We start from the raw sequence: 25,077 nt of genomic DNA on the forward strand, positions 1-25,077 counted from the left end.
TCTCCAGTTGTTTCACATAACCTGTCCTTAAATGAGTCAAATGACAGGGCCTATTGCTTTCAGCATTGATGGGCTTGTCAGATTCTTCTGTGAAGCCTTGTTACTCCTAATAATTGTACCCTGACAAGATTCATGTGTGAAAGCTGACCTGTTTCCTTCTCATCTCTTCAAGGACACTCTCAATGTGTGCATAGAACGTTCTTGTAAGGACGTTACATTTCCTTCTTCATTTTACAGATCAGGAAACTGAGGCAGAGTTAAGTGACTTGGCCAGGGTCACACTAATAAGTGTCTGAGGCGGGATTTGAACTTCCTGATTCCAAGCTCAAAACCCTAACCACTGTACCACCTAACTGTTCTGGAGTTAGAGGATCTGGATTTAAATCCTGGCTCTGCCACTTCTCCCTATGTGACCTTGAGCAAGTCACTTGATTTTTTTTTGGGTTTCAGTTTTCTCATCTCTAAAATTAAGAGGTTGGTCTAACATGAGAGTGGTTAAGCTTTCAGGCCACTGACCTCAAGTGACCTGAAAAAACTAGAGTATTGGGGCAGCTAGGTGGTGCAGTGGATAGAGCACTACTCCCGGATTCAGGAGGACCGGAGTTCAAATCCAGCCTCAGCCACATAACTCTTACTAGCTCTGTGACCCCCAGGCAAGTCACTTAACCCCATTGCCAAGCAAAAACAACAACAACAAAACAAACAAACTAGAGTGTAAGCTGAATCAGACTAAAATGTGATTGGGAAGTGTTTAACAAAATAAATAAAAATATAATGCAACATAGATAATGTTAATTTGTGGTTTTCAAAGTCAATAGGTAGCCCTCAGGGATTTATTTCTATTTCAGTTTGATACCACTAGTTTAGATGGCTTTAAATGTCCCTTCCAACTCTAGAGCCATGCTCCTATTCCCCTATAAAGCACTAGATTCCTGAATTATCCTAGAAGTAGTAACAAAAATATACTGCTTGAAGAGGTTATTTCAAGGACCCCAGTTTTTTTCTTTTTTTAGGCAATTGGGTTAAGTGACTTGCCCAAGGTCACACAGATAGTAAGTGTCAAATATTTGGTCTGAGACTGGATTTGAACTCAGGTCCTTCTGACTTCAGGGCTGGTGCTCTATCTACTGAGCCACCTAGCTGCCCCTGGAGCCAATTGTTAAAATGAAAAAATTAACCCATAAACCATAATCAAGGCTACAGGCTCATAACCCACAACTTCTCTAATGGCCACACTCCCAACAACTTTTAAAATCTGTCTGACATAAAAGCAGCGCTAATCTGATTAGGGACTGTGATTGAGTAAATCTACTATAAAAACGGACTGTGCCCTGGTTTTAAACATGATACCATATAAGTCATATGAGACCTGCCTCTTGGAAACTCAGAAGTCTCTTTGATGGAATATTAGTTCCATGAATTTTTAAAAAGTATATGACTAGTATTGTTTGTTTTCATAAATAGTCATAAAATTCTGTTCTTAGGGAACTAATAGGCACAAAGGAACAGCAGCATAGCTGGATTGAGTCAAACCTGGATGTTAACAGGTCCCAAGAGAGTGCTCTATTCATTTTACCCCTCCTCCCCTCTGCCTTCTCTACAGATTCATAGGAACAAAAGGAAGATGAACAGTTTGGAAAACTCTTTGTGAAGCTGAAAGAGTCATTCAGCTGGGCTTTGTGTCCCTGAAAAGTTTCCTTAAGCTTCTTTTCAGGCCCCGGGATCAGTGGGCATGTCACTCTGGTTTTCACAGTCACTCGTTTACAGGCAGAGGAGCTCATTCCTTGGGAGTCACATGTGCTGCAATTAGACCTCTTGTAAAAAGCCAAAAAATCTCTGGCAGCTTCAGGAAGATCCAAAGAAATGTCGGCACCGTTGATGAATGGATTTACTGAAGGGGAAAAGAGGTCGCTTCCACAAAGCTGGAGTAATGAAAATATACCAACCAAGCAGAGGTTTCAGATGGGATACACACAAAATACTTAACTGCAAAATCAAAGTTCAAGTATGGGAAATATAGAAAACCGGAAAGAGCTTTCTGAAAGAAGGCAAAGGGGGAAAGAGTGGGCCTTGAAGAACAGAGTACCCACTACCTGCAACCGAGTAAGAGGAAACACGAGTGGGAATGAACGGATAAAAAATCCCAAGGGATACTTAGAGTGACTTATTGGAAACTTCTGATATTTTTATACATTGAAATTAATTGAAATTTAAATGGTTATTAAGCAAGGTTAGTTGTAATGATGTTCAATATTAAGTTAATAATACAATTGTTAAAGTAAAAGAACCCCATCAATTCCATTTAATTCAACAAATATTTATTACATTATGAGGCAGCTAGATGGTGCAGTGGATAGGCCTGTCTGGGCCTGGAGTCAGGAAAACCTGAGGAAATTTAGCCTTTGACAATTTCTAGTTGTGTGACTGTGGGCAAGTCACTTAATCTCTATTTGCTTTAGTTTCCTCAATTGTAAAATGGGGTTTTTGTGAGGATCAAATGAGATAATATTTGTAAATTTTATTTATTTTGTAATAAAAAATAGAACAGTGCCTGGTACATGGCAGGTACTATATAAATGCTGGGTAATAATAATAATTATTGTTGTTTGGAAAAGAGGACTGGAATTGGAGTCAGAGGACCTGAGTTCAAATCTCGCTTCTGTCATTTTCTACCTCTGTGACTTTGGGCAGATTACTTAACCTTCTGGGCCTCAGTTTCCCTACCTGTAAAATGAAGATGACTGGATTAGATTCTCTCTAAGGTTCCTTTTAACTTGAAATTTATCATTCTTTAAACATGCCTACTACATACAAAGCATGACACATTTATACTGAGTTTCCCATTTGTGTATTACATGATTTTTTTTTTAATCCAGAACTATGATTATAGGGAACTTGTGGTGGGGAAGCACCTTCCACACATGCCTATTGATGCCTATCAGCAACTCATCTGTAATTTAGAAACTTAGAAACTTAAACATTTGCCTGAGACACTGAAAGGCTAAGTGACTTTCCCATGGTCACCCAGCTAACATGTGCCCAAGGCAAAACTGCAACCCAGGTCTTTCTGATTCCAAGGCCAGCCCTCTATCTACTGCCATACTGCCTTATATGGCATTAATATTTTTCAATACGTTCTAAGTATGTGGTCCTGTTTTTATTTTCCTGATAGGCTGAAGAGGAAGACATATAATACACGCACACAGAGTTATAAGTGGGAATTATAGGATGTGGAACAAATTCAGGTGAGGCATGCGTGTGGTGAGGGAAGGAGTCCGGATGGGCCTGCAGGTGATTGAGTTAGGGAGATTAGAAGTAGAGAAATCAAGAGAGTTGAAGAGGTTTTAGGAACTGGGAAGCCAGGGGTTCCATGAAGATGGCATTATTTAAAGGAAGAGAGGTGGTTGCTGAGCAATAGTGGCAGAGGGAGCATCTAAAAATAGCAGTGAGGAGGAAAGGAGAGTGACATATCTCCCTTTTGCCCCTTAATGTGAACTAAGGAGTCGCCAGACTTGGAGCGGGTGCCAGGAAATAGTGACATTAGGTTTCAGTAAGCACCCAAGCTGGAAGGAATGGGAGAGGAAAAAATCAATCATCAGATCCGTTGTAGGATTATGGATTTAGAACTGGAAGAGGGACCTTGGAGATTATTTGGTCCCAAAGAGAAGTGAAATGACTTGTCTAAGATCACACAGGTACTAAGTGAAAGAGCAAGGATTCATCAAATTCATGTTCTCTGACTTTCAATCCAGTGAATCTTTTCATTGCACCATAAAAAAAGAAGGTTCTAGAGGATATGGTGGAAACAGAAGGGTGGTAGTAGAGGAGAGCAACAGGAAAAGTGGTGGTGCTAAGTTTATTATGGAGGACAGGGGCTCATGGAGAGGCCAGACAATCAGTCAATCAGAAAGCATTTATTAAGTGCCTACTATGTGTCAGGCACCGTGTGCTAAGTGCTGGGGATACAAAAAAGGTAAAAAGCAGTTGGCCAAAGCAAACATGTAAACAACTATGTATAAATAAGATATGTATGTATGTATGTATGTATACATGTATACATATATGCATATATACATATGATAATTAACCGAGAATTAATGAGCCTTAAGAGCTGAATTCTCCCCCTCCCTCACCTCCAGGGAATCCTGAATTGATCAGCAGCTTCCTATGGCTCAACAGTTGGGTAGGTGGGAGTATTCAGTCACCTGCACAGGTAAGGTCCCCTTGGGCATGGATTAGATGGCACAGGACGCTAAGGGGCATACTTGGAGACTGGGCAAGGAAGAAGGCTAGTTGGGCAACTGGAGATGGTGGGAAAAGGTAGGAAGCAAGTCCTGCTGAGAGTGGAGGAATCTTCCCTTTCACCTGAATGTTGCTATCTAGGGTACAACTCTATTTGGTTGTGCTAGTTTTGGTTCTGCATACACACACACACACACACACACATAAAGGTATTTGTAAATCAAATTATTTAATACTTTAAATAGTGTCTTTTGTCTATCAATTGCTTTGTTAACAATGACAGCAACATACGAGTCATCACAATGATACTGTAATAGGAATCATTGATGGAATAATACAGGTAGGGTCTTTATTTCTATCCAGCTACTTTGAATTTCACAATTATTCTATATATTTTTGAAGGAATTGACCAAATTGAACTGAATTTGGTGCACTACAAAAAAATATCAAGAAACACCTTGACTTTTGATTGATGTTATTGTATTGGTGGGATGTGAATCTGGGTCATTGCTTTGTTTTATTTTAAAGTAATTTTTCTTAAGACTCTGGACACCTAGTATAATTTCGGCCAATTTCTGGTGTCCAGTAGACTAAGAAATTTTGTTGAGAAGCCAGTTATGGGGACAGGGCGTCAGGGAGTTTAGGGAAGTATCTTAGTCTTGAAGTCTTGCTACTGATAATCATATCATAGTTTCCCTCCCACATAGCAATAGATACTGAAGTGATGGCACACAATTCTGGGACTCAACTTTGTTACAATCTGCATGTTACTAGATGAAGGTGACTTGGGAAGTATGGTTGCAAGGTATAGCTTGATATAGCAAGATATAGTACACCAAGTGACTTTTTAGGAACTTCATGTCAAGTGGTAATGTTCTAGGATATCATGATTTTACTTAGGAGAATTTGAAATTCAAAAGTTTTGATGTCTTAGATTTCTTAGTCGGGATAGAGGCACTTGCATCCCCTCCTCCTCGCACCTGTTATGATACTGGGAGCAACCTTCCATATGTTTCCAAGTTGTAAATGCACTTCTTGATTGCAATCCCCATAAACTTCATTTCATCCCTGGATCATTCTGCAGAGCTTCACTTACACATAAAAATGAAATTTAGGAGGTTTACTTTAGTTTGATAGCCATCTATTCCCTGATATAAAAATCATGTATCCAGGGCACAGTTGTCTTCCTATAAATGAATATATGCATCTCCCCACTCTTCTGTGTGCTTATTCTTAGAGGGTATTACATATGCATAATTCTTCTGTGCAAAACAAGGGCAAATGAATGTACAATTCCCAAATGATAGCAGACTTTATGTTTTCCTAAATGCCTAGGGATTTTAATAATTCAATGAGATTTAAGTATTGATTTTTTTTTCCCCACTGGAGGAAAAAGTAGAAGCTTGGTTCCAAAGAGATGCAGAAAATTTGGAAAAGCTTAACAGATAACGATTAAACTAGTGGAAGGGAGACTGTACAGGGAAATGTTAAAGGAACTGGAATTAGGTGGCATGGAGAGGGTTGGGAGGGAGGAGACTTCACTTAAGGGGAGAAATGGCACATGGCATATGCTCTTTAGGGCAATAAATGAAAATGACTTTGAATCGAGGCAGGATCCATAGAAATAAGGAAGATTTTACTGATTGTGGGGGTTATTGGAAGAATGTGGAATAGGCTTCCCTGGAGCATGTTACACATTTACAGACCCCTTCATCCGGTCTGGATAGTTTCTCAGAAGCCAGTCTAGGGGCTGGATCAGATTGTTTCTTGAGACTCCTGGTGGATTAATGATTCTATGATCCCTCTAGGGATGGCAGGGAGAACATTAAACATTTAATTGATCTGGACCTGTGTCCAAGAATTGGAATTTATAACAATTGCCTACTTTTGTAATCTCCGCAATTCTTTCTATGAATGACCAAAGTGATGAATGAGCTAAAGACAGTGTTGTATATCTGAATTGTCTAGAGTTTGAGTTTTACATCAGACCTTCGAAGCCTTTTGAAGATATAATTTGGTATTTCATTTTATGCTCTCCTCCTACCCCATCTATTTCATAGGAACAGAAAAAGAAGATAAAAAAATGCACAACACAATTGAGGGTAGCTTATCAATTACCCTCAAAGTAATTTGAGACATGTTAGGGCAGAGTTAGGAAAAGTCAATTTAATTTAATTTCTACAGGAAACTGTAAATACAAAGGGAAAAAAAGAACCCAAACTTTTCCTGTCCTCAAAGAGCTTACATTCTATTCAGAGAAATAGCATTTATTAAGATGAGAACAATACAAAGCAATTTGAGGAGGCAAGGAGCATTAATGAATTGTTTCCTCATTAGAGTTGTGAAAGATATAATTCCGCTAATGTTTCGTGGTGGCTTTAGATATTTTCTCTTTTAATTCCAGTCTTTCCCCCTCTTTTATTTCCTATTTATCCTGTTTATAACTTGCTTTGTATATATTTGTTTGCATGTTGTCTTCCTCATTAGATTGTAAACTCCTTGAAGGCAGAGACTATCTTTTCCCTTTTTGTATCCCCAGTGTTTAGCATGGTGGCTGGTACACAGTAGGAGCTTAATAAATGTTTATTGAATTGAATACATATATACATACATATACTTACATATTTAATAGATTCTGATCCATTTTGGACGTAAGGTGGTTTATGGTATGAAATCTTGATCTGTTCTCATTCCCCCGCCCACCCCCACCCCCAAATTGCTATCCAGTTTACTCAACAACTTTTGTTGAATAGTTAATACTTATACAATCTATTTTGTGATCCTAGGATTATCCAACACTGAAGTACTGTATGCATTTAGTTCTTTTTCATTATTATCTGACCTATCCCATTGGCTTATTTGATTTTTTTTTTTAAATCCAGTACCAGATGGTTTTGATAATTACTACTTTATGGTATAATTTAAAATCTTTGAGTGCCAATCCCTCTTCTTCCTTTGAAAATTTTCCTTTGATAGTCTTAACAATTTTTTCTTTTATCTGAGTTTTGTTATTATTTTGTCTAATTCTATAAAGTTTGTTTTTGGCATTTTGATTGGGATAGCTTTAAGTCACTGGATTAATTTTGGAAGTATGACTACTTTTTTGTATTAACTCCAGCTAATCATGAACATTGAATGTTATTCAAATTATTTTTTTCTCTTGGGAAAAAATAACAAGGTAATTACAAGGGAAACTCAACTAGTAGAATTATTCTCAGATATATGAAGGGGCAACAAACTTAACTCCAAAGTGGAGGATTACCTAAATGCTGGAATATTTCTCATGGCGCCATCTCCTGGCAATAAGCCATGACTGTCTTACTGCTTCTCAGCTCCACCAGGAGAGATCCCATCCCAGAGCTCCTTTTGCTAATCCACGATGCTCCACTATCTATGCTGCTGACTGCCTTGAAAAGGTGCTATTTGATGCTGCCCTACCAGGCTGCTGCTACTACCTTCTAGGGCTGTTGTCTGCTGAGGCTGCTTCTTTCTTCCAGATATGTGTGGGAAAGTGAGATATGGTTCTTTTTTGAGGCCATCCTGGACCAACATGCCTCAGGGGACCATAAACACATTTTCTGTTCTTAGCCTCCTCAGCACTTTGCTTCTAGCTGAGTTGAGGTGAGTGACTTCCTTTCAGCTCCAGCCATGCTCTGGACAGCTAGTTCCTAAGCTATGCAAATTGTGGTGATGCTTTAATCGGCCTTGAGGAGAAACTTAAGCAACTTTAGAGGTGGAAGAGGTAAAATTAATGACCTTTATACTGCAATCCTATCACCCCTTTGTAAAGTCTTCCCCCCGCCCCTTTCTTCTTTCAAAAGAAAAAAACAAAGCAGGGTAGAAGTAACACCTGGGTCGTGCTGAGCTCCCTCAGCCCTTTTCAATGAAAAATTTCAGTGTATTTACACCTTAGAAATCTGCAATTACAAATCAGATCTTAATTGATCATTTTGTTGATTGGATAGACTTAAGAAAGTGCTAATAATGCAGATTAAGTTTAAAAGTGTGTCTGTATGGAAGAGGTCTGCACCTCTTCCCACCCCCCTGGTCATTTGCAGCCCAGTGGTTAAATATTTACCACCTTACCACTGAGAAGCACAATCATGAAAGAAAAGTGCTATGCTAAATTGTCAGTGCCTCAAGTACTACAGTGAAAAGAACCTGGTAATGGAGGCTCTGTGTTTGAATTCCTGCACCATTGGCAATTACGTTGTGACTTGGAGCAGGTAGTTCTACTTCCCTGGGCATCAATTTTCTCATCAGCAGAATTGTGCACTTGGAGTAGATGAGCTTCAGATCCTCCAATTTTGGCTCCAAATCCTGTAAAATTGTGATGTTTCCTTGAAAAAGTGGAGAAGTACCATTGGCTTGGGCTAACTCAAACTGGCCTCTTGATATTTTAGGTTCAAACCTGGTATGAAATAGGCACTACTGATCCACCTGGCACTATTTAACAAAGGGAGACTTAGCAAAAGCAGGGAAAGGACATTTGAACAGGGGCGGGATGTTCATTAGCGATTAAGCATCGATTCAGTTGAGCACAACTTTCCGCACTGTTAATGGTGCTGGTCATGAGCCTGGAGGGAGGAACTCTAGCATCTTGTGCTCTGGTGGTTTTGTACCCAGGTGGCTAGGAAGCTATAGCAATGGCCTTAGTTTTAGTACCCTGAGCTGATTAAATTTCCATGATAGTTTCAATATCTTTGAAGGAGAAACTAGCCTAACGTAAGGCAATTGTTGTTGTTATTGGGCCTTGACCAATGACATCATGATGTTGGGGTAAAATAGTGGATGATGGGTGATGTCTTGACTTGTGTATGAATGTAAGTGAGGCAGCTTTGCCCCTCCAGTAGCAGATCAAAAGTCAAGATGACTGGCGATGGCTCAAGATACAGTGGATTACCTTGGCGTCTTCAAAGGTTGACCAAGTTCTAAGTGCTCCACAGCGTCTGCTTCAGCTGCTTTCATGGCCATTGGAAGAAATTGTTCTCATCTGCTTATTCTGCAGGGACTTCTTCACATACCTGGGGTAGACATTCTCCTAACTCACTAACAGAGTTTGAGGCCTGTCGGTTACTCTGAACCTGATATAGCCCATGTGTTAAGATGTTTTCCCAGGATATGGACACTGTGCATGCTACAGATTCTTGGATCGACAAGTGAGAGTTGGGTGAGAGGTAGACACCAAAGGCAGATGAGCAGCCCTGAAAAGGGATCAGCAAACCCTTATACCGGTAGTGTTGGTCCTCCCTGAACATCCCATACACACCAATATGTGGGGATAGTAGAGAGAAGGATGCTGAGGATATTATTCCTACCACAGGAGGAATAAACTGATTAATATTGTGGTAGTATATTTAAATTGCGTGTGATCTTCATGAGGCTTTAAGGTTTAGGGACTTTAAAAATTATTTTCTATAACTACCTGTAAACTGAGGAAATTAAAAAAGGAAGATAATTTCCAGGGAGCAGTGGTGTATAGTGCAAAGAAAATGGAACTGGGGTCATGGACCCTGGGTTTGAATTCCAGCTGTTACTTATTACCTATATGACCCTGGTCAAGTAATTTCCCCTTTCTGAGCCTCATTTTCCTTACCTGTAAAATGAGGAGGTTGAACCAGATCATCTCCAAGGTCTGTTCCAACCTTAAAAACAGTACTATGACATATTCAGAATTAGAGGGATTGAATTTTCTGTTGTTCCAAGGTCTGTCTGGTCTGCTCCCACTAGCGTTGTGATCACTTCCTGGATTACTTCGAGCCTCCACTGATCCCCTTTCTCTGAGCTCTTATGATTACAGTTTCTGCCCCGCCATTTAGTGCTTACATGGTCTCATTTTGTTAAGCTGGAGGAGAGGAGATGGGGATGGGCTTCAGTGATGGGCATAACAGCTGTTTTCAAATATTTGAAGAGCTGACGTGTGAAAAAGGGATTAGGTTTGTTTTATTTGGCCCCAAAGGGCAAAACTAAGAGTAGTAGGTGGAAGTTTAACAGAGGGGCAAATTTTGGCTTGATGGAAGAGAAAAGTCCTAAGAAAGGGAGCAATCTCAAAGTGGAATAGGCTGCTTTCTCCCTCATTAGAGCTATTCAAGGAGAGACTGGATGATGGTTTGGGCATGTTGTAGAAACTATTCATTTTCAGAGGGAGTTTGGACTAGATGACCTCTAAGGTCTCTCTTGCAATTTTGAGATTCTCTGATTCTATTCTCTTTGTCATGTTAGTTAGGTTTCACTAATTAGAATGGTGGCTCCTTGGGGGAGCAGACCTTGTTTTATATTTTTCAGTAATTTCTCATGGTGTCTAGCACAGTGTTAGGCTAGTGGTACTCAGTAAATACATTTTTGTTCATTAAATTGAAAACTGATTCTTCTAGCTATGGGAAACATAGGAGAAGGTGGACAATTGTGGAAAACTCAGATTATGGGTAATTATTAACAGGTGTAAAAATTAGATAAGTGAATTAGAAACAAGATATATACATATATACATATATGTTATACTATGTGTATATACACAATATACATATACACACACATAAAAATACACAATATGATTTTCATATTTTAATCAACAATGATTGTAGATTAAGGCTATTTCTTCTATTAACCACAAGGAGGAGCTATTTTCTAATGAGGAAGAAGGGATATTAATCATATTTCTTATCCAAGACAATTGAATTTATTGATGTGTTCAATAATCTTTTTAAGAAGCTGCCTTATATTCTATTTTTATAATGTTTAATGTTACCAATACATTCAAAATGAAGAGAAACAAAATAATTATCTAGATGATTCATGTAAAACTCATGCCGTTAAGGACAAGAGATGTTTGATTATTCTTTTATTTCTTAATTGGTAAAGTACAAGGATCAAATTCACCAAATATCTTCTCCTTTCTCAAATTAGTACAAAATTTAAAAAGATCTGTAATGGGTAGGTAAAGCCAATATAAGAAAAAAAATGACAATTTTACTTAACTGATTTATTTATTCAATGCCATCCCAATTAAATTACTAAAAAATTATCTTACTAAGTTAGAAAAAATAATAACAAAGTTTATATAGAAGAACAAAAGGTCAGGAACTGTAAAGAAACCAGGAGAAAAAGATGTAAAGGAAGCAAATTCAGCAGTATCAGACCTTAAACTATATTATAAGGTGAGAGCATTGTTGAATTATAAAATGGATAATTTTGGTTATTTTAAATTAAAATTTTCTTGTATAAATAAAACATATGCTTCTAAGAATAGAAGGAACACAGAAAATTGGAGAAAAACTTTCATAGAAAATCTCTCAGATAGGATGTGATTGGGTTGGAGTATTATTGTAGTATAGGAAATGATGAACTGGTTGATTTAGAAAAACATGGGAAGACTTGGACTTATGAAGGAAGATGCTATCCACCTTCAGAGAAACAGATGACAAGTGGAAATGAGCATAGTACGGTCTTACATATATGTGTATAAGTGCATATGTGTATGTACTATGTATATATATGTATAGGTACATATGTCTGTGCTTAATTGTAGCCTTCTTTTTTTTTTTTGGCAATTGAGGTTAAGTGACTTGCCCAAGGTCACACAGCTAGTAAGTGTCAAGTGTTTGGTCTGAGGCCGGATTCGAACTCAGGTCCTCCTGACTTCAGGGCTGGCGCTTTTTCCACTGTGCCACGTAGCTGCCCCAATTGTAGCCTTCTTTAGGGCAGGGAGTGGGGGTGGAGGGGAGGGAGGGGAAAAAATAAAGCAAAAAGTGCACAGCAGAGAACAAAACAAAACCTACAAGGAAGCAAAAGAAAAGCTGGGCAGCTCTGAAAACAATGTGTAATATTTATTTTATAGGCTTTCTTGAAATGGTAACTTATTGTTTTATGTTGAATCCTCTCTTATGTGCTGCTATATACATGGTAAGTTTTTCTTCTTTTCTTGTTTGTATTTAAATTTATCATAAATTTAAAAAATTTGCAAAAAAAAAAAAATAAAAAGAGCTATAAGTGTCCTTAGACACCATTTAGTTTAGTTCCCTTATTTCATAGATGAGGGAACTGAGTCCCAGAGGGGTTAGATGTAGGCAGGGCCATACAGGTAGTAATCAGCAAAGCTGGGATTTGAACCCAGGTCCATTGATTCCAGGCCTAGAACTCTTTCAACCACATCACATGGTACCACACAAGGCCCAGATAATCATCTCTCTAGTATTTTGAACTTTAATGTAGATAGAAAATCTTTTAGGTCAGTGAAAGTTGCTATAATATTATGCTTTCAAAAAGGAACAATTTTCCCCCACTAATTGTTCAGTTTTAGCAGATAACAGGATGAACCTGAATACAAATACAAGTTTGTATAATTATAAGCAACATCTTGGCAAGGAATAAATCAATGTGGATGGTTGGGTTTTAGTGCTTAAACACAACCTTCTCTGGAGGCAGGGAATCAAGAAACAAGAATGGTTCTTAAGCAGACAGTGAGGGAAAGGAATGAAGAGTGCCCAGTGGAGCAGAAGATACCCTACCAGGGATGGCCATGCTGTGATTCCTCTGATGAGGCTATCATATACACAGACACTAGTCTTTTCATATTGTGTTTTCTGTCTCCCATGTCCCCAACCCTAGCCCCAGAATCCACCCTTTTCTGTTTTGGCTTCTATATAGCTAGAGTGGGGAGTACCTCCACCCCATGATGGAATATAAAGGACCCCTTAGTTTTCTTCCCCACTGACCTATTCCCATAGCACTTATGAATTGAGATCTCGTGAATTTAAACATGTGTTTCAATGTGTAGGAAATCATCTTGAGAAGACCCCTGTTATTAGAACACTGATATTTTAGCTTGGAAGAATGACACCCTATCAATGACACCATTATCGTGCCACTTCCACCAATGGTTCAAGGGTCTGTGATTGAGATGGCACCACTAATATCCTCACCAACACAGACTACAACTTCCTCTACTTCTTAGTAGCCAATCTTGGCAAGTTTTGGTGGTGGGGAAAAAAATTCACTTTTTATTGATCAGCCTCTTTGGACCACCTTCAGATGCCATACATACAGACTCTTGATAGGCCTATACTTGAAGACTTTTGAGCTTGATAGGAAACTTTCAGACCTTATCTTCCATTAGAATAGCTACTGAGAACCCACGGTCACTTCCACATTCAAAATTGTTTTTCTTTTCAATGTTGTTATTGTATAAGTGGTTGTCCTGGTTTTTCTCACTTTACTCCATAACCTTTTATGTGAATCTTCCCTAGTTTCTCTGAAGTTGTCCATTTTGACAAAATAATATTCCATTACATTCATATGACATTTTTTTTAGCCATTCCCCAATTGATGATTACCCCCTTAGTTTTCAGTTTTTTTTTTTGCTGTAACAACAACAAAACTGATATAAATATTTTTGTACATATAAATCCTTTTCTTCTTTTTCTGATTACTTTTGGGTGTAAGGTATTACTGTGTCAAATTTTGTGTCCAGTCACTTCAGTTGTGTCTGCCTCTTTGTGACCCCATTTGGAATTTTCTTGGTAAAGCTACTGGAATGGTTTCCCATATCCCTCTCAAGCTCATTTTACGGAAGAGGAAACTGAGGCAAGCAGGGTTAAGTGACTTGCCCAGGGTCACACAGCTAGTATAAGTGTCTGAGTCTGGATTTGAACTCAGGTCTTTCTGACTCCAGGCCTGGCACTCTAACCACTGTGTCACCTAGCTGCCCACTGGGTCAAAGGGTATGCATAATTTAATGATTTTTGGGATATAGAGAAGTTAAAGTATTATCAAATGATGCTGGATTACTTAACCGTAGAATATAACCTTCTAAAGGGCAGGAACTGTTTTGTTTTATCTTTGTATATGTTTCATCTAACATAGTGCCTTGCATAATTTATATTTTTGGTCTAGTCATGTGATTATTCGGTATAGGGAAATATTATCTGGATAATCCCTCTGCCAATGCAAATGGATAACTTGTCTGTAACTTAACATCTTAGAAAATTGCTTGGGGGCACTGAGGGATTAAGAGGTTATTTGACCATGCTAGTATACATGTCAGAAGCAAAACTTTAACCCAAGTCTTTTTGACTCAGGCCAGCCCTGGGCCTGAGCCAGGGCCCATCCATTAGGGTCAGTGCAAACTGCTTTCAACACAAATGTGTTGTGAACCTCCAGGGTAGTTTAATGTGCTACTCATAATATTCTGCAATTATTTACGCTTAAGGCACCATTAAAGAATTTTTAGTTTAAATCCCTTGGATCATCATTTTGAACTTCCAAGAGGATCTTGCTCTGTTTCATAGAAGCCACTGCATTAGGTCAAGCTGCCTCAGGCAGTGTTCAATAAACACTTTCTCAATGCCAATGATCTATTGAATTAGCAGTGAGCAGAACTATGATCTGAGAAAATGGGAAAGTAGGTCTCCAGAGTTTTTTGGTGGGGGTAGAAATAGTGCAGATCATAGGGTTACTGGTATAAGTTAGTGACTGGGAATGAATGAATGAATATAAAGTATTTGTTAAGCCTTACAATCTGTTAAGCTTATGCTACGTTTAGGGACACAAATACCAAAATTAAGACAGTATCTGTCCTCTAGGACCTTATATTTTAATAAGAGGAGAGGGGAAAGGTTGACTAAGGAAGTCTGAAAAGAGCTCTGAGGATAGCAGTAGACTATAGGGGAAAAAAAAATTGGCAAAACTCACAAATCTGCCAAGGGCTAGGCCTGTTGACCTTGTCTCATTTTGGAGGACCAGGCATTCTATCACCTTTCGGTATCTTGGCAAGTTATAAATGGAGAGTGAGTAGGCCCACCTGAGGGTATAGAGGAATCAGTTTCCTAGTTATGGCTTCTGAAACTTTCTGCCACATCAGTCCTGTATCAATGGGCTGAGTCTTCTTAGTTGGAACCAAAGTTGTTATTCTCTTACAGAGAATTTAAGGATTCCTTAGAAGTTCAAGACTTTGACCCTCAATAGGATTAAACATAATCCTATTTTAGACAGATGATTGACAATACCAGTCTTTAATATTGAGGCATCTAGGCGGTTAGGTGGTGTATTGGATTCCATGAGATTTGGAGTCAGAAAAATCTGAGTTTGAATCTTGCCTCCAGACAGTTATTAGCTGTGTAATTCTGGGAAAGTCACTTACCCTCTATCTCAGTTTCCTTATCAGTAAAATGGAGATAATAATAATACCTGCCTCTCAGGGTTGTTGTGAGGATCAAGAGATAATTGTAAAGTGCTTTGTAATCCTCAAAGTGCTATATAAATGCTAGATACTATATCCTCAGAGAGTATAATAATAATATTTATACAGTAATTGAAGGTTTAAAAATGCTTCACATATAATATCTCATTTGATCTTCACAACAATCCTGTGTAGTATGTGCTATCATCATTCTTATTTTACAGATGAGGAAACTAAGGGTAAAGGAGCTTAATTGACTTGCCCAGGGTCACACAGCTAGTAACTGTGTCGAGGCAGGATTCAAACTCAGGTTTTGACAGAACTTTAACTTTTTGCTACAGGGAAGTTCCTGCTTGTCTCACCTAAATCAATCAATCTGTCTTTGTTTCTCTGACTCTGGCTGTCTGTCTCTCTCTCCATTTCATTGTATTCTTTACTGACAGTGGAGAACTGCTCAACACTTGTGTCTTTATATGAAGTCTTCGAATACATAGGTAGTATTTCACCAGTCTTTCCTCTAGACAAAGTCCCTTAAGCTTCCTTTATAAATTCTCTTTTCTTGTTTTGGCTTCCTTTTCCCTGGAACTTCTAAAATTTCCCCCTCTCCTGATCTGTTCATTGCTCCTAGGAAGGTGGTGGTTTGGATCATGAGGGCAGGCCAGCTCTCTGGACTACTTTCCAGATTAATTATGAAGCCTAATTTTTTGCATTCAAACAATTTCGACCCGCCTTTGGGCTCCCATCCTCACTCCCTCTGGAGGTATGTTAGTGGGAGAAAAAATTATATCTCCATTAATGAGCCCAATATCCTTAAACTCTGAAGGGGTGAATCAGTCCCCACTGCCACCCCCCCAAAAAAACCAAACAAACCAAACCCAGCAACTCCATAGTCAACATGAACCATGTGTAGAACCAGAAACTTTTCAGACTGCTAGAAAACCAGACAGACACATATGCGTGTGCACACACACACACACACACACACACACACACACACACACACACAGAGACGTACAGACTTCTCACCCTGTAGGGAAAAATTAATTTGCTGCTCTCCACCTTGAGGTTGCTGTTGACAACATAATTAAAACCTTTTGTCCCCTTTCCATTTCTTCGTACCACATGGAAAATACATTCCCAGAGGGAACAGGTTTCTCTGAGGGATTTTTAAGACTTGGCCTCTGAATTAAGCGCTCAGAGAAAACATTCCATTTCATTTCTCCTTATCAGAGGGTCATAAGTCCAGAACTGGAAAGGGCCCTCAGAGACCGTCTTTTCCAGCCCTTTCATTTACTGATAAGAAAACTGGGTCTCCAGAAGTTTGTGTGACTTGCCCAAGGTCATACAGATGGCTCGGAGACAGGATTTGAATTCAAGCCCTTCGGATACAGAGAGCCAGTGGTCTTTTCACTGTACCCTAGTTGCTTCCACCACTTCTAAGCTTGCAAGCCGCTGTTCCTGTCATCAAAACCGATCAATAACTTTGAATGCACTCATCCACTTATACCTGCAGAACTGTTGCAATACATTTGGACAATGAATTGGCCAATTTCATGGAGTATCAATTTGTTGTATATCTCATTGATTGAGAGACCTTGCCAGACAAGTACAAAAGAATTATATTTTAATTTGCAGTGACATGAAACTTAAATTTCAAAAGGAGAAACAGAAAAATCACCCAATACTAAATGGTGATAAGGTTTAAAAAACGAGCTACTATTGGGACTGCTGAAACAGACATTCGAGATTCAGGAAAACATGTGCTCTGTGATGCATAAGCCCCTAAATCACAATCGTGGCTGCTGGTGGCCTTGAGAAGGGAACCAGGGGCAACTCAGCCTTTGATCAGCCAGCAGCCAGCAGATGGCAGTGGCTCAGCGTGGATCTCCCTTACCCCAAGCCCCTTACACACACACACACACACACACACACACACACACACAGGAAACTGATCTCTTGGTGAGGTCACATGCCATTTCAAAGAAACCTGATAGACTAAGCTTACTAGAGTCCATTTAACATTATCTCTTGGCTATTATCTCATCTCTATATTTCATCGGACAGTTTTCTACCTCAGCATTTCATATATAGGCACTCACTAGCCCATCCAAAAAAGTGAGCCTGCCTGGCTACAGGGAGATGCACTGATCTTGCTTCTTTTAGTAGCTTGAAGGAGCCTTTTTAAAAAATGGTTTTTAGCGCTCATTTGTTGTTGTTGACTGCTCCTGGCAGTAACCTTGTTGGGTTTGTGTTCTGTACCTTCCTTCCTCTGTGATCACACAGACCTGGAGCATCAGTACTGTGGGATGCTATAGCTTTGGGGGACAAGAGCCTTGCTAGGTTGCACTGATACACAAACCTTGGACTCGAAATAGCTTCTTCTTGTTTTTAACGAAGGGGGAATAACAAGTATTCGTAAACGGTGATACACAGTCCATTCCCTTTTGTTTTTGGTTGATTGGTTTTCCCCCAGGTAAGCTTCTTTGATTTTATTCTCCTACCTCCAGACAAATGAAAATATTCTTCCAGGTTCCTGTGAGAAAGAAGGAGAACAGAAAAGACCCACATGGCACAGAGAAGATTGGGGGTTAATTTATGAGATGATCCCCTGACCCTTCTAATTACACAATTCACCAATAGGCAATCTGATTACCTGTTGTATCAGAATCTCTTTATATTTATGCTCACCTTTTGTGTCAGTTGAAAGAAACTCCTTGAGGAGAAGATAAATTTTTCTTTTTTACTTTTGTACCCCCAGGCCCTATTTACTTAAAAATGCTTGTTGGCTTTGATAGCTTTTGAGAGATAAATAAACTAGAGGTTTAGGAGAGATTCAGATTGATCAAGGTTCAGTTCAGTGATTTTTCAGTCGTGTCTGATTCTTCATGGACCCCTTTGGGGTTTTCTTGGTAAAGATTCTGGAATGTTTTGCCGTTTCCTTCCCCAGCTCATTTTACAGATGAGGAAATTGAGGCAAATGGAGTTAAGTGACTTGCCCAGGATCACACAGCTAGTGTCTGAGGCTGGATTTAAACTCAGATCTTCCTGACTCTAGGCTGGATGCTCTCTCCACTGTGTCACCTTGCTGCCCCAGATTGACCAAGGACTATGGATTAATTTTTATATTGTTGAATATTTCAAAATTCATTTTCATCTATTTATAGAACATTATTTAGAATGACCTGCAGATATTATTTTTTCTCAGTGTTCAAAAATGCATATGTATTTGCATTACTTAATAGTATAAGTGTGTGTATGTATATATATGTGTTTATGGGGACATCCCATGGAGTACACATAGAGAGGGGCCAGTCACAGTGACATACAAGCACCAATCAGGAGCTGATGGGTTGTGCATGTTCTTTAGCAAAGGAACAGAACACAGGCATATTCTCACAAATTCTGCCTGGGATGGACCCTGCTATATTTGTAACTTATTTTGCTAGGTATTAGTTTGTGCTTTCTCTTATTTCTTCAGAGAATCCTAGAGTCATAAGGAAGCTCTGATCAGACTGACTAATGCTTGAAAATACCTTTATATTTAGTCTATGACTAAATGGAGAATACCAGTCAATGGTACACAGCTCTGCATGGGAGGTGGTACCTCCTGCTTGGCACACAGCTGCCTGCAACTCCCAAATATGTGTGAATGAATGGATAAAGAATCATTTATTAAGCACTAAACATATGCCAGCCACTATGCTAAGTATGGAGAATATAGATGCAGAAGAGACAGAGCCCTTGTATTCAAAGAGCTTACACTCTAATGGGAAAGACAAAACATATAGGAAAATATTTGCTAGAGAGAGTGTTTTGGTTGGGAAAGTCACAGGGATGGTGAGTAGAGCTATAAGTCAGTTTATTCACCTGCAGTGTTGATTTGATTATTGTTCCAGAGTAAGAAGTCAAAAGTGGGAAAAGGAAGGAAAAGAGATACTGACATGGTGGGAAAATGTCCAGGAGAAGCACGGTCGGGGAAGGTGGGGGGCAGAGTCTGGTGCAAGTTAGATATAGCCCCAGCTCTCACCAATAAAGATAGCACAACTGTAGAGCAATAAGTTCAAATCAGAGTGCCTTAGATCCTCCAAGACATGGTCTCTGTAGGTCCTTTTTCCAGTACCCTAGATGCTGGTATTAGAAGCATTTGGATGGAAACTAGCCATAGGGGTACGGTGAGAAATGTGTGCTGAAAACTAGTCTTGTGAAGAGTGAGGTAGGGAGGAGAGGAAAAGAGTGTCTGGGAGCTCGGATCCCCTGCAGTTGTGGGAGAAATTCGGAGTGTGGACAGAAAGAGTAGATTGTGGGAATTGATATGTATTTGGATACTGAATTGGTGCCTGAGAAGGCTGGACCTGACAGTCCCAGCAGAGGCTCAGTATGGGTGCGTATATATAAAGCAGGGTATTGGCCTGGGTCTTTGTCCTAGTGTTTCACAAGTGCATCCATATCACTGTTGAGAGATGTAATGAGGATGCCCTGTCAGATTCCATGTCTGAATGGCAAAGGTCTGTATTCCCTGATGTCTCTTTAAGGAAAGAGAATGTGTCCTGGGAGCTCAAAGGGGGTCTAAGCATAAATGAGATGAGTAGCAATAGGGTGATTGCAAGGGAGAAATCCATATGAATATGGCCATGTTCATTTGAATTGGAAACACTTCACTTGTGTGATTCACTAGGGGTTGTCTGATTACTGGAGATGCAGTGAGATTTAGGGTTCTTGGTTCTTAATTATGATTAGCAACATAAAGAGCTGTGGTCAACTGAGACAACTAATTTTTTTAGGGGGGTATAGCCCAACTTGATTGTGGTCATAGAGTCCCCACATACCATTTAAAAATTTGCTGGTTTCTTACCCCCTCCCCTCCTACATCATTAGCATTCCAGAAGCTAAAATCTAAATTTAGGCTCCAAGGCACTACCAAAATGAAAACTATCTTCAATGCTGAAAAAATGGATTGCATTTATTTATAAAAATATGTCTTATTCTGAGGTAAATTGATGACATGATTCAATTTGAATGTAGATATTCATGGGATCATAAGACCAACCCATCCATTTTTACATATAAGGAAACAAACTTTTATTAAGCTCCTACTATGTGCCAGGCACTATGCTAAGTGCTTTACAAATATTATCTCATTTGATCTTCACAATAACCCTGGGAGTGGGTATTATTATCCCCATATTACAGTTGCAGAAACATGAAGATGGAGATGAAGTGATGTGCTCACAGTCATACCTATCTGAGGCCAAATTTGAACTCACATTTTCCTGACTCCAGGCCCAGCACTCTCTCCACTGAACCACCTGGCTTCCTTAGCCCAAGGAAGCTAAGTGATTGACAGGGAACTATTACTGACATTCATTTTTTATTTAAGATACCAACTTAATTTATTATCTAATCTTTGAAATTGTGTTTAATTCACATTCAATGTTAATGGACAAAAATGCATAAGGAACTGTATTAAGTATCTTTCAAATGAAAAAAACATCTACAGAGCTTTGCAAACCCTAAAGTGCTGTGTAAATGCTAGCTATTACATATGTGTATACTATACATACATTTTATATCCATATCCATATGTATAGTATAGACAGCTAGGTGGCACAGTGGATAGAGTGCAGGGCCTGGAGTCAGGAAGACTCTTCTCCATGAGTCCAAATCTGGCCTCAGACACTTACTAGCTATGTGACCCTGAGTGAGTCACTTAACTGTTTGCCTCAGAAATGAGCTGTAGAAGGAAATGGCAAACCACTCCAGTATCTTTGCTAAGAAAACTCCAAATAGGGTCATGAAGAGTCACCTGCTACTGAAAAATGAATCAACAATAACAGTAATGTATAGTACATGTGTGGAAGGTTTAGAATTTGTATCCATGTGAATCAAATTTAGGATCTTTGTAATATTAAGTTAAATACATAATGTAGATAAGTCTCTAATCTGATAATCTGTGCTTATCTGGCCCATTCTGTCTTCATTCTGTTTTTATTTATGGTTCTTTTGAACCATTTACCTCAATTCTAAGAAGTTTTCAAAATATATTTTAGAGTAAGACAAAGACAACTCTCACTGCTTTTGACTTGCTGTAGGTACAACTCCCAAATCTACAGGTAGATAAATCGGGTAACTGAATAAGAAAATCATTGAATTGTACCAAAATAGTGGTTCTTTGTCCACATACTAACCTGTTTTCATGTTTAAATCTTTTTGTGTGTTTTTGAACTCCATACTACTATGTTCAAATAGTCATTTGCATGTTCAAACAGTCACTTGGCCATGCAAATCACACTATTTGCACATGTGATTACTTAAATTTTGTTTTGTTTGCTTTTTAACGAAACTGAATAAAGGATCTTTGTTTTTCATTTGTGCATTTCCCATGTAGTACAATTTTCAAATGAAAATATGGGGATTTGTGGGTTTTCTCCCTTTCCCCCCCTGCTATAAAACTGATGAATGTAGACTGAATGGTCAGCACTGAAAACCTTAGAACTGCTTAAAGTTTACTGGCAATAGCTAGAGGTTAAAGTTATTAAAGTGTGGAAAAAGAAGCCAAGTTCTTTAATACTGTGCAGTAAGGGCTCCAAGTGCACTTTCAGGATCCCATCAACCTTTTCACCCTGCTGCCCCCACCATGTACCCAGAATAATGGATTATCCATGACTATCCCAGGAGAAGCAAAGCAAAGGGGCAGAGGACAATGGATAAAGATGATAATGCAAATGCACAGATTCCCTGTCCTCTTTTCTCCCCTAATAACCCAAGTTTGAAAGGGAGGGGGTATAGTGTTAATAAAATTGCAGATAAAGGCCTTTGAAATTTCATATTGTGTTTGATGAACATGGGTGAGCCAGAAGGGATTGACCTGTAACTTGGAGGTTACTGCTGGCCTACCCCCGTAAATTCAGACATGGAGTGACAGCTTCATCTATAAACTGAAGTCTTCATTTCACTGGCATGTTCAGGTTTAGTCTCCCTGAAATGTTAACCAAAGTGAAGCATATAATTTCTTTGCTTGGGATAGCCACAGTGATGTTTGTGGAACCATTGGCTGTCTCACGGCTAATCTCCCGGGTAATTTGGATTAACCTTATCAGTCTCTGGATACCACATTCCCCAGGGTGGACTATCTCTAGAATAACCATTCCCGCTTCTTAAAGGTTTAACCCACACTGACATCACCGTGTTTTATCAAAACAACTTCTAACAGAAAGGTCTCCAAAACTGCCCAACTGGGCTTACGTGCCCTTTTGGTCTAAAGTGATTTTTAGTCCTGGCATGAAGACATGATATCTACTGTGGATAATTCTAAGCAGAATGGGGGATGTCTTGACATCTTCCTCTATTTACTTTTTCACAAGATAGATAACTGTGGCAAATAGCCATGTGTATCAAAGCCGTGTACCCTCCCCTCTCATATTTAGTTTGGTTTTGAAATGGAGCAGTGAGGGTGGAGTCAGGGTACCCATGGGAATGAGGAAGAAGATGGAGATGGGGAAGGGAGTGCTTTTTGTTGGCTTAGTTGCTGATCAAGTTTGCCTAAGGGAATAGGTAGTTTTCCCCATGGGCAAGTTTGTTTTTGGGAATTGTAATAGCCATAGTATCACAGATTTAGAGGTGGAGGGGATCTCATAGATCATTTAGTCACAGGATCATAGATCTGAAGCTGGAAGAGATTTTAGAGGTCATCAGTTCAACATCTCTCCTCTTTTCATTTTACCAATGAAGAAACTGAGGTACAGAGCAGTTAAGTCACTTGTCCAGGGTTACAAAGGTAGTTAGTAGCACAGTTGATATTTGAACCCAAGTCCCCTGGCTGTGGATTCAGAGCTCTTTCCATAGCTCAATACTGCTTTCTTAAGTTATGATGAACAAAGTTCTTTATGTACTTGGTTTAAAAGAAGAAATAGTCAAATAGATTCCAAAGTCAAGATGAACTCCTAAATCCTGCTTCCACAGCAACTCTACACTTAAATAGCCTCTACTTTCTTATACCCCAGTATTGATTATGCTCTAAGACAAAAAAAGGCCTTAAATTTGTAGACCCACTAAAAGGTAATGTTTCTCTTTGCTGATTGGGTTACAAATTTGATAGGAAAACTGGAAATAAAAGTTTTGAGGGTGATGTTTAGAGAGTGAGCCTGGTCAATCACATGTAGGTCCTCTGGAATACCTCATTCTAACTGTTTATTAAATGGGCATCATACTTCTTCTGGTGGAAGCTGTTTGGTAGAACGCTTCTTAAACTCTATCAATCAATAAGCATTTATAAATCTCCTGCTATGGATTAGATGGTGTGCTAGGTACTCAGGTTATACAGACTGAAACTGAACAGTCCCTGACCTCAATGAACTTACAGTCAATCAGAGGAAACATGTACACAAATGAGCAAACTGGAAAAAAAGAAGAAGTAAATAAAAAGTAATTTTGGGAAGTACTAATAAGCTGAGGGGATCAACAAAGGTTTTTTATAGGAGGTGGTGCTTGAGCTGAGCTTTGAAGGAAGTTAAGGATTCTAAGATACAGAGTTGAAAAAGGAGTGCATTATATGTACAGATGATTGAATGCAGTGTTCAAGAAGGGGAACAATGTCTAAAAACCTGGAAAGGTTGGTTGGGATCAGGTTATATAAGGCCTTAAATACCAAACAGAAAGTTTGTATTTCAGTCTAGAGGCAACAGGGAGCCACTGGAGTTTTTTGAATGGGGAAATGACATGGCTGTGATCTATGCCTTAGGAAAATCACTCTGGCAGCTATGTGGAGAATGGATTGTGGTGAGTAGAAACTTGAGTCAGGGGAACCAATGAGGAGGTTCTTGAAATATTCTAGGTAAGAAGTGGTGAGAGCCTGCTCTAGGGTGGTGAATAGGTGAGTGGAGAGAATGAGATGAATGTGAAGGTTATTGAGGAGGTAAAATTGACAAGGCTTAGCAGCTGATCAGATATGCAACTGATGGAGAGTGAAGATTCGAGCATAACTCTTAGGTTGTGAACCTGGGTTGACTAGAGGGATGGTTGATGTCTTGGGTAGAAGTAATTAATTTAACAAGAGAAGTTTGGTTTTGAGGGGGAAAATAGGAATTCTACTTTTTTGATTGTTGAATTTGAAATGCCTGTAGGACCTCCAGTTTGAAATGGCCAATAGGCAGTTGGTATTATAGTCCTGGAGCTCAGGTGAGAAAGGAAGGTCTGGTATATAGATCTGGGAGTAATCTGAATAGAGACAATAATTGAATCCATGAGAGTTGATGAGGTCACTTAGAGAGAAGATGTGGAGACAGAGAAGAAGAAGGCATAGGACAGAGCCTTGGTGTATACTCACAATTAGAGGGTGGGACATGGATGTTGAACCAGCAAAAGGGACTGAGAAAGAGTATCCAAACAGGTAGAATCAAGAGAATCAAGAAGGAACAGTGTCATGAAAACTCAGAAAACAAAGAATATCTACAAGTAGAGGATTGGCAATAGTATTAATTTCAGGAAATAGCTTGAGAACTATGAAGACTGAGAAAAGGCCATCAGATTTAACATTTAAGATAACAAACAATTGGTGAGACAAGTTTCAGTTAAGTGATGAAATCCAAAGTCAGATTGCAAGGAATTAAGAAATATGTGAGGGAAAAGAAAGTAGAGGTAACAAGTATAGACAGTTTCTTAAA

This window comes from Vombatus ursinus, unplaced genomic scaffold (assembly GCF_900497805.2).
Source record: "Vombatus ursinus unplaced genomic scaffold, bare-nosed wombat genome assembly UNPS02014812.1, whole genome shotgun sequence".
NCBI lineage: Eukaryota > Metazoa > Chordata > Mammalia > Diprotodontia > Vombatidae > Vombatus > Vombatus ursinus.